Source organism: Mesoplodon mirus (assembly GCF_964341445.2).
Source record: "Mesoplodon mirus genome assembly, chromosome: 17".
Classification (NCBI taxonomy): domain Eukaryota; kingdom Metazoa; phylum Chordata; class Mammalia; order Artiodactyla; family Ziphiidae; genus Mesoplodon; species Mesoplodon mirus.
Window position 1 is genome coordinate 43,275,004 of NC_138993.1, and position 15,656 is coordinate 43,290,659.

At 35.5% G+C, this 15,656-nt stretch overlaps 1 pseudogene across 1 annotated transcript; it reads left to right on the forward strand.

Moving 5' to 3' along the window:
* The first annotated feature begins 2,583 nt into the window (after window positions 1–2,583).
* Window positions 2,584–7,589, forward strand: LOC309792640 (NACHT, LRR and PYD domains-containing protein 12-like; annotated as a pseudogene). Its single transcript has 4 exons — window positions 2,584–2,607; window positions 5,071–5,666; window positions 5,783–6,979; window positions 7,146–7,589. The product of its transcript is annotated as an NACHT, LRR and PYD domains-containing protein 12-like (transcript).
* Window positions 7,590–15,656: the final 8,067 nt, after the last annotated feature.

Below are 15,656 nucleotides of genomic sequence, written 5' to 3' on the forward strand. Positions count from 1 at the left end.
TATCAAGATGTTCATGTACCTTTATATCTTTGCTGCACTCTGTTTCTTGACTAATATTTTCCATTTTACTAATTTCACCTTCAGCTGGGTCTGTTCTATTATATTACCAACCCATCCATCGGATATATTATTTTAGTTGTTATATATTTTTTTCTAAAGTTTCTATTTAATTATATTTCCTGTTTGTTTTGCATTTAGATCTTTTTTTTTTTCTTATCCAGTTTTAAAACTCTCTCCTTCAATTTAAAATATCTATCCATTGTCATTTTATATTTTATATTGGATAATTCCAGCATTAATAATACTTTGTGTCACAATCCATAAGAGGAAGACGTTTTTAGAGGGAATATTGAGAGTTTTGCTTTTTTCTAAGACAAATTGTATTTTTATTGGAACTAGGGTCTTCTACATAACAGAGTTCAATGAGATTTAAATTTTATGCTTGGAATTTCTAAGATCATGTAGGGTTTATTATTTCAGTCATAGGACTCATTTGAGTGAAGATTTATGTCAACAACTTTTCTGAATAATTCATTTTATTAATATTTTTCCACTTAATACCAGGCCAAGCAATTACATTTCCTTATATATATTTTTTTCATTTACAGGTGAAATGTTTTTAGTAAGCCTACTTTTTACTGAAGCTATAATCTCTGCAGTCCCAACTTAATGCAGAGGACTCAGCATCACTTTTGCTACTTTCTAAACATTCAAGTCTTAAACATCATCTTCACTGCATAAAGCTATTCTACCCCAATGCACAGGAAGTATCTGGCCTCAGGACCCATGTTTACTTTCCATTCTGTTCTCAGCTTTACTAAATTTTTGGGGGTTTTTGCTTATTCCCTTATTTTCTTATGATCTCATTAGTATACTTTAATGTATGTTTGTTATATTTCTAAAATCTATGTGTTTTGTGCTGAGATAGTATATCAGTCAGGGTGGCCTACATTATACTTAGAAAACAGAATATCCTAGTGTGATCTTAACATAACTAGGCTTTATTTTTCCATGTGAAACATCTTGGTGTGCTAATTCATAAGGACAGAGTGCCCAAGGTTCTTGCCCAGCAATTAAATGCTGGTTCTCATGCTACTTCTACCAATAAATCATAGTTAGAGTCACATGGCTCTGTCACTTGTGCAATTGTGTAATTGCAAGCCTCCCATAGACCTAAAGAGAAGTTAAACAAGATATAGAAAAGCATTAAAAGGCTTTACCATAAATCACATGTTTGGTTCTCTTTTATTTCTATGTATAAAACATACTAAACATCTTCCCCAAGGAGGCAGTTTATAACACCTTCCATTCGTGAGACAGCTCAAAATCTAGTACCTCTGGGTTATGAGACTTAGTCTCTATTAGAACAGTTGCATCCGCATCAGCTTCACTTGTGTCTTTTCTTGATCCAGGAACGTGTATACTAACAGGAAAAATTATTTTCTCACCACAGATGCAACATAGAGAGGTGGATTTTGTTCTGCAGAACTACTAGATCTCCAATCTGGAAAAAGAAGCAAATGGAAATTTTCATTGGTCCCTGGTCTATATCAATCCTTAAATCCCTCTGAGCCAACATGGTCATGGTTTCCACCTCAGGACTGGACAACATTCCTTAATTAGACTGTTCCTGCTCCCTGAAAATGGCACTGAATGCCATTCTTCCTGGACCCCTCTGAGGGATTCTCTTCTGCCTTTAACCACTTTGGCTTCTGTGAAATAAGCATTGGGCAATGTCAATCTTTTGAGAGCAAAGCATATGTCTCAGACAACGTTCTGCCTTAAAGTAGTTAGAATTCCAAGAATTATTTTGTGCCTCACAGTATTTATTAATTTTTTAGGAATTTTACATATTTGATCTCAGTTATCTATATATGAATAGCTAAAAGAAGAAAGTTCTTTGAGATAATTCTCAAATTTGCTATATAACTTTACTTCTTGATGCCTCTACAATAGACCCAAATATAGGTACCCTGAGCTTAAATATCTTTGATTTGGGGATTTTATCACTAGCCTCAATCTTCTGAGTCACCTTATGCAGTTAAAAGTACTAGACCCTACACAATAGTAAGGTCATGCTTGTACTGACGCATCTTAATCCATTCAGGTTTTAACCATGGGTAATAAAATACTTTTTTTTTCATATTGCTAAATTTTAATAAATATTTATAGCTCAAATCTTCTTTTTTTCCTCTTTTTTTCTGGAATAATGAGAGGGTAAAGTAAAAAATCATTTCTTCTTATGAGCCTACAGGACTTCAATTATCTTGTCTGTCTATTCTTAATTCTTGTTCTTAATTCTGATAAGCTGGGGTTTCTGTTGTTTTTTTTGTTTGTTTGTTTTGTTTTGTTTTTCCTGAGCTCTTCTTTTTCTGGTAGTACCTTATCAAATACAACAAACAACAACAAATGTGTTCTATTAATAGTGTTTTCAAACTTCTTGTCCCAGAGTTAAAATTTCACGAGATACATGATATTTTAGTATATTGCCAGGTATAGTTTTACTTTTTTCCACTACTGTATAACATTTATCACTATTTTCAAGATTCTAATATTCATATCTTCTTTGCAAACTGATGAACCATGCCAGTGGACAACCTGCTTCAGGTACGAGTATCTATTTCAATCAAGAGAGAGTTATTCTGTGATGATAATCAGCCTCAAAATCTCAGTGGCATATAGCAGCAAAGTTTTATTTCTTAGCCAATACTTATTAATGGTGCAGGGGTTGTGTACTACTGTAAAAGTCCATCTTCTTCTTGTCACTATGGCCAGCGATATCCCACATGGTATGACACTAACTAGCTTGGATCCCAGAACAAATGTAAATTGTAGAAAAGAAATAAATTATTGTTGCTTCAAGGCATGGAGGTTTGGGAAATGTTTGTTAACACATCATCAACTAGACTACTCTTACTTAGTTTATACAGAGTAAATTTTGAAGTGTCTAATTTTTCCTATAGCTGGAAAGGGAAAACATTTTGGTGTCCTTTCATATTGCTTTTCTGCCTCTCTTACTATTGGCAATATTAGTTTAGTTTTCTATAAATGTTAAGAATTTGATAGTATTATATTTCAAATCACTCCAGCTCCAATTAAAATAAATATTATCTATAACTGTTATTTCTCATAGGCAATAAGCTAAATAATCCTTTCCATCTTCAAGCACAGATAGAAACACATTCATAGGCAGAATTCCTAACCATACATTCTACACTGACAGCACTAGTTATAGTATCACTATACATTTCTATTTTAACTCTATTTCCTTGGATTAATCTTTTATGGTTATGTAACTATAAAAATGTGTAGGGCTTCCCTGGTGGCGCAGTGGTTGAGAGTTCGCCTGCCAATGCAGGGGACACGGGTTCGTGCCCCGGTCTGGGAGGATCCCACATGCCGCAGAGCGGCTGGGCCCGGGAGCCATGGCCACTGATCCTGCCCGTCCAGAGCCTGTGTTCCGCGATGGGAGAGACCACAACAGTGAGATGTCCGCATACCACACACACAAAAAAAGTTTAATTAGGTCAGAGAGAATCATTACGATGCCTATGTAGGCATAAGCTCAGTCTTACAGAGAGCAGAGCTGGGTCTTACCCCTTTGCTGTCTTGCTGGACACTCTATTTGAGTCCAACAGTCTCCATGGATCACTCATGGAATAAAAAATCAGCTACTAGTGAAAAGCAATAGAAGTATTAAAACCGTTATTAGATTTAACCTCAGGAGCTTACCAGAAAGTGAAAAAAATACTATAGAAATAAGTAGCAAATAAATATTAGTTTTGAACTTCATTTTATTAAATTAACACTTTCTTTATTCTTAAAATAATCTTGTGTGAAAAGGGTAAAAATATGTCCCAGTTTAAATGTGGGTAAACAGAATCTGTAGAGTTTGAGTTTCCTTGTATCAAAATTTATAAAATATAAAGTAGGCACTGTGTCTCATATATTCTGACTGCATGTGTTATCACACATTCTTTTTCACTCCTATCATACCCAATATTTAAAAGAACCATTATTATTTATTAGTCATTTCAAATAGAAATGTCCTGATAGTTGACTCCAATTTGGACAAACTTTAGTTGGAGAAATAGCTGCTGTTCTTGCTTTCATTGGCTTTAATATGACTGCATTACTTCCTCCACCAGAGAATGTGATGTTAAAATGTATTTTTTTTGTCAATATTGGCACTGACACCTTGTCTAAACATTGTGTGTAGTAGGATCTTCTCCTTGGATTAATGATAGTTGATATACTAGAATAGATTCTATAAAATTTAACAGATAAACATGCTGAAAAGAAAAACAGTATTGTCTTCCACTTATATTACACATACCCAATAAATAAAATGAAAGCAATAGAGAACAGTAGTTGTATATTTTCATAAAATATACCTCTGTAAGTCAGAATTTGTCAGAGAAACAGAAGCAATATGGGCTTATGCATATTATATATTAGTGAAATACAAAGATATATATATATATATATATATATATATAAAGAGATTTACTATAAATAAATCATTATATATTAAATATAAAGAGATTTATTTTAAGGGATTGGCTCATGTGATTGTGGGGACCAGGAAGTCTGAAATCTGTAGAGCAGACTGGCTAGAATCTCTAACAGGAGCTGAGGTTGCAATCCTGAGCAAAATTTTTCTAGGAAACTTGTTTTTGCCATTATGGTCTTCAACTGATTGGATGAGGCTCATCCACATTTTTTTAGGGCAATTTCCTTTACTTATTGAACTGCTTGTCAATGTTAGAAACATCTACAAAATACCTTCACAGAAATATCTAGAATAGTGTTTGATTAAATAATTAGAATAATTATTAATTATTACTTTATTAATTTAATTATTAGAATAATTAAATAATTAGAATCTAGGGCCTATCTATGTTGATACATAAAATCAACCATCACACCAACTATTGTGAATTGCCTCTATGTCACTTTATCTGCTCTAACAACATTTAATGGCTTATTTAGAGTTAGAAATTAGCAATTTGAATAATGGTATGAGAGGTAAGGAGCACCACCCAGTCACTGTACATTGTTTTCCTGGAGTGGGCAGCAGGGATGAACAAATCCATGCTGGTCCAGAAGGTGATGCTGGACTGGACGAATGGGAGGCTCTTCCAAGACAAGTTTGATTGTCTTTTCTACATCTACTGAAGGGAGATGAACTAGAGCACGTCAGAGCAGAGCATGCAAGACCTTACCCCCAGTTGCCGGCCAGATCCCAGAGTGCCCTACTGGGGGCTTGTCTGAGTTACTGAGTGCCTCCTTTTCATCATAAATGGCTTTGAGGAGCTCAAGTCCTCTTTCTACAAGTCCCAGGGACCCTGGTGCTTCTGCTGGGAGGAAAAACAGCTCACAGAGCTTCTCATTAGCAGTCTGTTTCAGAATAACCTGCTGCCTCGGTTGTCTGCTCATCATTGCCAGGCCATGGCTTTGGAGAAGCTCCATCACTTGCTCCAGCATCCCAAGCATGTGGAGATCCTGGGCTTCTCTGACACAGAAAGGAAGAAGTACTTCTACACGTATTTCCACAATGTTAAGCAGGCTGGTAAACTCTTCAATTTCATGAAAAACAAGTCCCTTTTCACTCTACGATTTGTCTCCACCATATGTTGTGTCATTTGTACTTGGTTCAAGCAGCAGTTAGAAAGTGGCAAGGGGGATTTTGAGACAGACATCCAGGATACCACAGCACTTTACATGTTCTACCTCTGAGTCTGATGCCAGGGACCTGAAATAAGGTCTCTTAATTCTCCAGCCCTTGCTTTTTGGTGGCATATGGTCTCGGGAATCAGAAAATCCCATTTGAGGAGCAGGACTTCCAGAAGCATGGCTTGATGGGATGGATATCTCTTCCTCCCTCAAGGTGATCATCTTCCATAAGGACATCAACTGTGCAGTGTTCTACAGCTTCATCCACTTGAGTTTCTAGGAGCTCTTTGAGGCCATGTACTATATCCTGGATGTTGGGGAGATTGGGTCCAGCCCAGAGCAGAATGTGAGGATGCTGTTGGCTGAGTAGGGTTTTCAGAAAAGAGCTTCTTGGGACTCCCCATGTGAATGAGGAAACAAGAAGCTACCTTGAGAAAAGTCTTTGCTAGAAGGTCTCCCCTGGCATCAAGGTCGAGCTATTGGAGTGAGTCCAAAGCAAATCTCAGAGTGAGGGCTCTACCTGCAGCAGGGTTTCTGGTAGCTCTTTAGCTGCTTTTATGTGATCCAGGAAGATGAATTTATCCAACAGGCACTGAGCCACTTCCAAGTAGTCGTGGTCAGCAATATCACCACCAAGATTTCCTCCTCCTTTTTGTGTGACGAACTGCAGGAGCATCCCAGTGCTGTACTGGTACAGGGCTGCCTACAGTGTGGATGAAGAAGATGGGTGAGATGGATTTCAGGGTCCAGATGCTATTGGCATAGTCAGCCGAGAGGAATGTTTTGTCAGACATCTACAATGAACAGCTTGCTGTTGCTCTAAGCTCTAATCCGAATCTGATAAAGCTGGTTTTGTATTACACTGCCCTGAGAAGTTGGGGGGTGAAGCTGCTCTATCAAAGACTCAGACACCCCAAATGTAAACTGCAGAATTGAGGCTGAGGAGGTGCTGAGTTTCTATCCCTGCCTATCAGGACCTCACAGCAGCTCTGATATCCAAAAAGAATTTAATAAGGATGGACCTAAGGAGCAATGACTTGGGGTTGCCAGGCATGGAACTGCTCTGTGAGGGGCTCCAGCATCCCAAATGCAGGCTGCAGATGATTCAGTTGAGGAAGTGTCCTCTGGAGGTTGTGGCTTGACAGGACACTGCATCCTTGCTCAGCACCAAGTGCACTGGAGGATTTGAGTCTGAGGCTTTTCTGTTAAGCTTGAGGCACCCAGTCATTGTCTGAGGATCTTGCAGTTGAAGATTTGCCAAGTCACTGCTGCTGCCTGTGAAGACCTGACTTCCACCCTCAGTGTGAATCAGAGCCTAGCAGAGTTGGATCTAAACTTGAATGACCTGGGGAACCCAATTGCTGCTGCTGTATGAGGGTTTCAGTCATCCAAGTAAACTCCAGACCCTCTGGTTAAGCATTTGATGGCTCAGTTCTGCAGCCTTTGAGTGTCTCTCTGCTGTGCCCTAGGTCAACCACCACCTCTGGGAGTTGTATCTGAGTTTGAATGACCTGGGAAACTGGGGCATATGTTTGCTGTGTGAGGGCCTGTGACACCCCACCTGCGGACTGCAGAAACTATGGCTGGATAGCTGTGGGCTCATAAGCAGAGATTTGAGGTTTTTCTTCTAGCCTGAGGATTAACCAGACAATGACAGAAGTTATCTGTCCAACAAAGTGCTGGGAAACACAGGTATCAGGCTGCTATGATAGAGCCTGAGTCATCCCAGCTGCAAACTTCAAGTCCTCTGGTTATTTGGAACAAGCCTTAAGAAAATGACCCATGGAAGACTGGCAGCACTTCACCTAACAAAACCTTACTTTGCCGTTGGCTGCCGAATGGTTCTATTTACTGTTTCTTCTCTTGAAGTAAGGAGGGAGGAAGATCATCCCTGGACCTGCCAATCAACATAATGATAAGGCCTGTTACTTCCTCAAGAGGCAAATTTATATGCAGAATAAATCTTTTCTGCTTGGGGTTTATGTAATCATCATGTGACTGAACTTGGAGTTTTAGTCTGAAGAATGTTGGTGCCATGGAGAGAATTTAGAGAAAGGTCTCAGATGATTCTAGAGCAGAAGCTCACAACTGAGAGTGATTTTGCTCCACCAGGGGACACTTGACAATGACAGGAGACATTGGGGTTGGGGAAGCTACTGGCATCTAGTGGGTAGAGGCCAGGAATCCTGCAAATATCCAAAAATGCACAAGGCAACTCCTACAACAAAGTACTTGGCATACCTGTCAATTGTGTCAAAGTTGAAAAACCCTATTCTCAAAGATTATTGGTGCAATAAAGATACTAGAGAGTCTGGAACACTGGTGAACCTCAGAATGCTTGTTATGCCAACAGCCCCAATAACAAACCTTGCAATTTTGTTTTTCACTATGATTCTGTCCCTGGCTGGAGCCACCTGAACCATGGTTGGAATCTGTCATTGTTAGCCAACTATGGGCCAGCCAATAACTTATACCTTGCTTTGGATGAAAACATGAATGAAATCAACCAGGATTTTACTATAGGGGATTTGAGCTAGGAAACTTCAGACAAACTAATGATTGTTGGGAAACTTCACAAGAATACCATAAGCATGCCATGCTGAATCCACAGTGAAGATGTCTAGAAAGACCAAAATTTACTGGGAAGTTGAAGAAATTCGTAGAGATAAAAAATTTAGTGACCTTGTAACTTATGAAATGTTGAAAAGGAAGTAACTCAGATTCTGAAGACATCATTCCTGTGGATATCAATAAATATTCCATGATTACTCACATTAAATAAATAAAGTATGTTGATATTGAAACATGTAAATTAGTTATTTGAGTAAGACATTTATTAGGTTCTTAAAACTGAGTGTATATTTTTTTAGAAGAAACTGAACAGAATCTTCAAAATGCATACATCAAGAAATTTAATTAGCTACGAAGGTGAAAAGCGAGTTTTGTATTTACCATTTGTGTGACAGAAGTCACTGTTTTTTGTTTTTGTTTCTTTTTTCACAAGAGAAGTAGATTTTCTTGTTACTGACAGTACAAGATATTTTTCCATATTTCATTTATATTTTCCCTTATCTTCATCTGATACATTTTAAAGTTATTTAAAGTGCATCTATAACTTTTGTACTTTCAAAGATTTTAGTAAAAGTGTGGTGACATATCCTGAGTGTTCAATTTCCTTATAATACACTGAATAATGATTGGTTCTAAGAAGCAATCTGGTTCAAGAAATGGCCAACTATTTAACACTTATAGCACCTTTAAATTAGAAAATTTGTTAATTGAATTTGTGCTTTTTTAAATCTAAGTAAAATGTGTGAATCATTTCTTGTAAAATCACTTTATTATAATTATTTTGTCTTAGAAAAATGATGTAGACAATGTACTTTGTGCACATTCTGAAAATTACATACTATCATATGAAGTACAAATAAAGCCACATATTTGTATGTACACTTACAATTTTGTAGATGATAGTAATGATTTGAAAATATTAACTTGACTTCAATTTTGGTAAATTCTAATTTTGGCAAACACTAAGTCTGGCAACTTATGCTAGCATTTCATAAAAACATTTCCTCCTTCATCCATAGTTATAGCATTATAGCCAAGCACAAGATAGAGAACATTCTTTAGGCTCTCTTGCACTGAGATGTGACATTGTGACTAAGTCCTCTCTTATAGAATGAGAACAGAAATTATGTGTTTTTAACAGAGTGTATTTGACTCCTCCACCCTCTCTTTTCCCCTCTCCTGAAAGAATGCAAACTATAGCAAAGTTTATGAAAAAGGAGACAAAGATGGGAGGATCTGAGTCTGTTGAGAAGATCTACTTGCTGCCCTTGATCACCTTTCCTGTATTGTTCAATGAATGATAAATAAAATTAAGGATGCTTGTGCCATACTTTTGTTATTTTTTGAGTATTTTAATGTAACTTAACTGATTTCCTATATTAATTTCCTGAGGCTGCTGTAACAAATTACCACAAATGGGGTTGTTTAACATGTCAGAAATATATTCTCTCACAATTCTGCAGATTAGAAGTCCAAAATCAGGTTTTAGCATACTACTTTCCCTCTGGAGGCTCTAGAGGAGATTTCTTCCTTGCCTTTTTCAGTTTCCGGTCTTGTAATATATCACTCCAATTCTGCCTCCATCTTTAATGTGACCTTCTTTTCTTTTTCCCTATCTCACTTTCGTGTGCTTCTTTATAAGGATTCTTCTCATTGAATTTAGGAGAATAATCTCACCTCAAGATCTTAATCTAATTAAATCGGCAAAGTACGCTTTTTTCTAAATAATATTATTCAGATGTTCTTAGGGTTAGGATATAGACATTCAATCTACTACAGTACCTTTAAGAAATGTTATGGGATTTTGTATTTTTTTCCACTCTGTAGTTGCACTATCTATAATGTATTGTATAGATCATATAAACATTCAATAAAGAATGCTTAAGTCTTTAAGTGGAGCCTTTCACAATTTTGTGTATCAGTTACAAATGGGAGTTCATAGTTTCTAATTTAACTGACATTAAAGTAAGATTTATCTGTAATGAATGAAATTAGAAAAATAGCAAATAAAAAAGTAAATAATTGAATTTTAAGTCTGTTTTTTTACTTTCTTTTCTTTCTAGGAATGAGAGATTTACGTAAAAAGAGATTAAAATGCCAACAATTCCACTGCAGAAGTGGATCACTATAACATGATGTTAGAATGGAACTCTTTGTACCTCAGTTTCAGCTGAAATGCAATAAGAACCAAGAATTCTTGAGACAGAAAATGAAAAAAAAAAAGGTGGGGAATCGCTAAAGAGGATTTAGTTTGAAAAGAAGTCTTTGTGGCTTTCTCCAGAATAAGAACAGGAGATAGGGTCGAAATAATGCAATTTCTAATTCAACTATAATGAATAGGCTTTAACAGAGCAATTCAGAGCATGTGCTATGTGCTCTGGAAATTGAAGGACAAGAAGGATTATTTCCTGACTCATGCTTGGGAAAGATCAAATTACCTGTAGGGTAGCAGGGTAAATGCCGCATCTGTCAAATAACTGTTCTTCCTTCTGGGAGTGATTAATAAGTGTATGAATACCAGTGAGTTCTTGCAGTAGTGTCATCCTGACCTCATTTTAGAATGGAGTCTGCCCAAGAGGGAAGTCTGACATAGTAAAGAATCCCAGCAGTAAGAGAGTTACTGAGGAATGAGCTGCTGTGGAAGCAGAGGCACGGTCCACACAATTAGAAGGGTCTGGAGGGGTCAGACTCTGAAGAAACCACAAAAACATCCACAGGACAAAGTCATTCTTAAACTTCTGCCACATCTAGAGTGCATCAAGCTTCTTACAGGATTTCAAGTAGATTAAGAATTGCCTGTGTATCAATCTAACTTCTCCTCCTCCTGCTCTGAGAAAGGGGATGGGAGCTGTGAATGAGAAAGAAAAGCAAAGGTCCATGGCCCTTCCCAGGAAGGAGGTAGCAAGCTTACAATAAGCACCAACTAGGAAATGAGGGTGGGGTGGGGGATTTACTGCAAATGAATACAGTTTTCTGTTAAAAAATGTATTTATAACACAAGAATTTGTTCATGCACATTTGATAATCAGGTGAATAAAACCACAAAAATTGGAAATCATGTTAGCTGTTAATTTTCTCTAAGCTACCAAGCAACACTAGATGTAGGGAAGTGAATACTTCCTAGTCCTTCTCTTCCCCTTTCACTGACTTATCTGTAACCATCCACTCCAACAGTGAGAAAATCTAGCTTCCCCCTTCCACCCTGAATTTACTTAGTTGTTTAAATCTAGTATGATATATAGTCATTTCCGAATTGTTAATTCATACCCCCATGGAAAACACCTTTCTCAACCAGACTGCAGTACTGGTGTGGAGTTCCCTTTGCTTTTGTTTTTTTTATACTCCACTCAATTCCAAAGTTAATTAAGTTGACTCCTTTTTATCTTACACTATTTGGTGAGATTGTTTCATACATTTATAAGGCAGTTAGGTTTTTCTTTTTGGTCACATTCTTTATTCCATTCTGGAAACCTCTGACTTCCTTAATTAAAAACAAAAAAACAAAAAAAAACCCACACACATATTAAAGTCCATTCATTGTGCTTTAAATTTCTGTAGATGGGTTAGGATCATGTATATCCAGTTACAATATCACAATATTTTAACTGGATATATATATATATATAATCACAATGCACAATATTTTTAAAATAAAATTCCTTTTCACTGTCTTATAAATAGAATTCCTCTTTGCTTTACCTATTCGATATATTCCTTCCAACTCCTGGCAACCACTGATGTGTTTATTATCCCAGCAGCTTTTAATTTTTCCATAATGTCATATAAATGGAATCATACAGTATTCAGCCTTTCAGACTGGCTTATTTCACTTAGCAGTGAACATTTAAGATTAACCCATATCCTTGTGTGGGTTTATTAAGTTAACCCTTTTTGAATTGCTGAGTAATACTTCACTATACATATGTACTCCTGTTTGTTGTTGTTGTTTTTGTTTGTTTTTTAACTTACTCACCTATTGAAGGGCATATTGGTTTTTTCCAACTAGTGATAATTATGATTTAAATTGCTATAAACTTTCAGATTTTTGTGTGGACATATATTTTCAAATCAGTTGGATAAATATCTACAAGCATGATTGCTGGATCACAGGTTAAGACAAAATTGAGCCTTCTAAGAAACTGCGAAACTGTCTTCCAAAGTGGGAGAACAAATTTGCATTCCCAGTGAATGAGAGTTTCTGTTACTTCACATTCATGTCAGAAACTAATATTGTCAGATTTAGGAAGTTATCAATTCTAGTTGGTCTATACTAGTATCTCATTGTTTTAATTTGGAATTTAATGACAAAAGATATTGAGCAACTTTTCATATGCTTCTTTGTCATCTGTATATCATTGATATCTTGGTGAGATTTTTTTCAGCTGATTTGCCCATTTTTAACTAGAATTTTAAATTTCTTATTGTGGAATTTTAAGAATTTTTTTTGCATTTTTGAATATGTGCCTGTATTAGAGTTTTTCAGAGAAATAGACCTGTAGAATATAGGAGATAATGATAGATAGATAGATAATAGATGGATGGATAGGTAGATAGATAGATATAAAGATATAAAGGAGATTTATTATCCATAATTGATCTCATGCAATTATGGAGACTGAAGAGTCCTACAATATGCCAAGTTCAAGCTTGATACACAGGAAAACTGGGAGGTTGTAATTCAATACGAATTTGAAGGCCTGAGAACCAGGGGAGCCACTGGGATGAAACCCATTCCAAGGGACAGAGAAGAAATGAGATGCCCCATCTCAAACACTGAGGCAGAAAAAAAGCGCTGAATTTCTCCTTCCACATTTTGATCTATTCAGGCCCTCATCTGATTGGATGAGGCCTCACTGGGGAGGTCAATATACTGAGTCCACCAATTCAAATGACAATCTCATCTGAAAACACCCTCACAAACATTCCTAGATATAATGTTATAAAGTGCTATTTTGCCAATAGCACACATTTTATTACTAAGTCTTATGGGAATTATTGAAAGTATTGTGTCTTCTCAAACTTTTTTCATCTTCTTCAGTATTGTTTTGGTTATTCCAAGTCTTTTGGCTTACCATAGAATTAGCTGTATAGAAATAGAGAATCTATTTGCCAGGTAAAACAGCTTCTTAGCAATCATTAGAGTGTTTGAAAGGGGAAGAAATTATGTATTTATATTTATATATATATATTTATATTTTTATAAATATATTATAAATATATAAATATATTTATAATATATTTATAATCATGTATATTTGGAGTCTGGAATAGGTTTTTATGCAAAATATTTTGGCAAACTTATCTAACCACTTAATACTAAGTATGAAAAAAATAAACCATAATAGATTCTAATAATCTATGATAAAGCTAAAAGTACATGCTAAAATTAATACAATACCTTCATTACTCTGAAACATATTCCCTTAGTTGATTTGCTAGAGTGTGTCCTGTAACAACCAGGGACTTTGGAAGTAAATATATTTACTGTCCTGACTTAGTCATCATGGCACTGGGAGAACTTGGAGACATTTATTTCTGAGTTCCCCATATTTAAATGCAATTAATATTGCACACACTCAGCCAAATGTTTTAAGCATAATTCAGTTATATTTTACATTTTAATACTAAAGAAAATTAAAACTATATCTTAATGTAAAAATTAATGTGGACATCATACTCTCATGAATTTACAAGTAGATAAATTAAATCTCAGTGTTGGTTCTACCCCAGGAAGGAAAATTGATAAATGACTAAAAATTATTAGTGATAATTCTTACACAAGAACTGTGAATTTGCTTAACTTGAATCTGGGATTCTTTAATGTTTTGTTTTGGGAAATACTCAATAGATTTTCTTATGTTAAATTGATGCTATCATCAGTGTGGAGAGTAATTTTTCATGTCTGCTCTTTAACCACTAGTATGATACACACCCATAAATTATTTCACATTTTCTCCATACTCAGTAAACAACTGCCTCAAATGTTCACTTCTGCAAACTAAGATAAATTGTAATGTCAGAAGCGCCTCCCTTTCCTTTAATTTAGTGTGGTTAGAATCTGTGTCTCTTTCTAAAATTCTTATTTTTTGAACTTTAAATTTGTGTGCCCTTTTGAAAAGAATAGAATCAGCTAACTTGGTAGAAATGAATATTTCTCAAGTAAAAGCTGAAATTGCCCAGATATAGTTAATCTCAATCTCAAAGATTTTCTAGCATATTAGTTGACTGTATGTTCCATTAAGTATGCTGAGGAGTTGAATGAATTCATGTATTAATAGCTTTACTTCATTAGTAAATCTATATTCATTCTTACCACAAGATTTCATAAAATTGCCATTTTAGTATGAAGAACAAGAGCAATTGTGTAACAAGGGCATTAATCTGTATAGTGAACTAGAATACTGAAGTTAAATGGATAGGTTAGCATGTTTACATATCAGGAAGAATATGAAAATTATGTCCAAATAAACACTAAGAGAATGGCAAATGGATCAACAAACTATCAGTAAATGAATGTTTGTATGTTGCATAATGCAAAACTGTTTTCAGTGATGCATTTAACTATTGCACAACTAATTCATGAATATACATTATATATATCCTATACTATTAGAGCTATAAGCATTTAATGTCAAATTTGTGCAGAATATATTACCTATGCACTTCAAAAAATTAAATAGCTTATCAAAACATGAAATGTTTTACTTCAGTTCTTTTTGTCAGCAGAGAAATTATTAGTTAGCATCTTTGCTTAAAAGAATGAACATTCTATGCAAAGCCACAAATTTGCTTTTGCTGAGGCAATTATAACTCTTAGACATTCCTGTCAATCTAAGTGGAGTGTATGGCTGCAATTTACAGTTTGCAGTAAAGATTCAAAAGTTGATAAGTTATATAGTTGGACTAGTTACTTGTGATTGTACATTTTAAATCACATCCAGTCCTCCGTTGGGAGTGGTCTGGCATCCATACTTGGAAAACTGGGAAATCAGCTCTCTTCAAAGGGATTTGGATCATGGAAGTAACAATTACATCATCACTGCATAAAATATATATTTAGACGTAGTGTACAGGGAGTTGAGATACCTGTAGATGTAATCAAATTTGACAAACTTTGTATTTCATCTCCTTACGTAGCATAATTAACTTGCAGGGAAACCACAATGTAGGTGAGTGTTTTTCAATCTTGACCAAAAGTAACAGTCCCCTGGGACATTAAAACAAAACAAAACTCACAATGATTATTCAGAATCTCTTACTGTGGGTCCCAGATATTTGTGTTTTTTTCTAGGAAAAAAAAATGCTATCTAGTTTATTTCATCATTCTTATTTCCAATACCTGAATGCTTACACCTGTGTAATCCTATAAATTAAAATAGTAATAGTACATCAATTATACCAATTTTCTC